The sequence below is a fragment of the Sapajus apella genome, unplaced genomic scaffold, assembly GCF_009761245.1.
Source record: "Sapajus apella isolate SASKATOON/1434 unplaced genomic scaffold, GSC_monkey_1.0 scaffold67, whole genome shotgun sequence".
In the NCBI taxonomy this organism is placed as follows: Eukaryota; Metazoa; Chordata; class Mammalia; order Primates; family Cebidae; genus Sapajus; species Sapajus apella.
This window is the reverse complement of record NW_022437007.1, coordinates 8,938,773-8,940,711: the sequence shown is the minus strand read 5'-3', so window position 1 is coordinate 8,940,711 and position 1,939 is coordinate 8,938,773. Positions and strand designations below refer to the sequence as shown.

At 33.0% G+C, this 1,939-nt stretch overlaps 1 non-coding gene across 1 annotated transcript; it reads left to right on the top strand.

Moving 5' to 3' along the window:
* Positions 1-1,197: 1,197 nt before the first annotated feature.
* LOC116530579 lies at positions 1,198-1,246 on the top strand. Its single transcript, XR_004260075.1, has one exon. It is a non-coding gene; the product is annotated as a small nucleolar RNA SNORD48 (small nucleolar RNA).
* Positions 1,247-1,939: the final 693 nt, after the last annotated feature.

Here is a 1,939-nt window from a genome sequence, read left to right as displayed (position 1 = left end):
ACCCTGTAAAAATGACTGAAATGTTTTACAGTGTAGTGGTTGGGAGCTTGCATTCTGTAGACACATATCATGGGTTTGAATCTCTGCTTTTTAACTTACTAACTTTAATCTTCAATAAATTTCTTATCTTTTATGTAACTCATTTTTCTTACCTCAAAATAAAAATAATAATAGTACCTACCTTATAAGGCTTGTAGGTGCATTAAATGATTTGAAATATACGAAGTGCCTAGAAAAGTTCCTGGAACACAGTAAATGCAAAGTTATGGCAGCATTATATTAAACCTTATGCTCTTCATTTGGGTGGGGTAGACATTTAAGAATGTCTACCTGACACTGTTTGAAATTAATTTCTAGAGTACTGTGTTTTGAAGCATGGAATTTCCACAAAAATTTTGGTAAAAACAAATGCAAGTTTTTAAACTTTTCATCATTTTAAGTCCTAAACAAGTAACATAGTCAACACAAATCAGTGCTTCTGGCCTTTTGGAAATACCAAAAAGTAGATTTTGACCCAAAAAGAAGGAGAAAATTTAATTGCTTAGGATTTTTGCTTTGAAGTCTCTTGGAAATTAAGGTGATAACTCACATGATTACCTACCACAAAAAGAAATAAGAAACTCTAGTAGCACAACATTTTGAAAAATTGCTAAACTCATTCAATTGTTTGTATGTTGACCTAAACATATATAAAATATAATTAAAGCATCTTTCACATATATACAAATTTTATTCCCTTCCCCTCAGATGAATGTGTGCAAAACTCTATGTCATATTTCATACTAATTAAGGACAAACTAAACTTGCAGCCTAATTCATATTTATTCACTCATCAAACACATTTGAATGTTTTATATATCCCATGTAGTATATAAGGTATTGGAGATACAAAGTTGAAGAAAACAGATATGGTTCTTGCCCTGATAGATCTTCCAATTTAGTAAGAGAGACAGGCAATACATATATAAGTCAACAAAATGCTTAATGGTGGATGTCATGTACTATAAAGGAGCGAAACAATAAAATATTGTAGGGAAAAGAGAACAATCACTCAGTGAGTAAGCCACTGCTTTTGAGGGCATTGTCAGAAAGCCTCTCGGAGTGCACAAAATTTAAGCTAAGACTTAAAAGTTTAAGAAGGAGCCAGCCTAGTGAAAATATGAAGATCACTGTTTGGGCATTCCAAATGCCAGATTCAGTGATGATGACCCTAGGTGACTCTGAGTGTGTCACTGACGCCATCACTGCAAAAAAAAAAAAAAAAAAAGATTCAGGAGCTATCAGTACAAAGGCTCTGATATGGAAGAATGCATGGTGTCTTTCAGCTTCTTTCTGAAGATCAGAATTAGGGCAGGTACAGTAGCATAAGGTCATGTGTGGTGGTCAGATCGTTAAAGATATAAGCCGTGGTTAGTGATACAGTTTATACTATAAAAGCAGTAAGAAGTCATTTTAAACAGGACAGTAATGTGATTTGCTTTGTATTTCAGAAAGATTACTGAGCTTCCTGTGTAGACGGTCAGTGGTGGGGACAAAGATGGAAGGGAGGGAGTCTAAATAGATAAGAAGAGCTAACGATGACATTGACAATGACTATGGTCCTGAGTTTGAGAGAAGCAGACAGATTCAAAATATTTTGTAGTTAGAACAATTAGGATATACTGATATATTAGATATAGATATATATTATCTGTATATATTATATATCGATGTAGATTTTTTTAAAAAAAGGAGAAATCAAAAGGTAATACATAGGTGTTTGTTTTTGTCTTTCTTGATTTGAACAATTGAGTGAATACTGGTATGATTTAGAGTAAAACAGAAGACTGGACCAGGCTTAAGAGAAAAGAGAAATAAAATATTTAGTTCTGGTTATGTTTATTTAAAGATGTCCTTTAGAAAATAGGTAGTTGGAGTTAAGAGTCTGAAGCTTAGAACA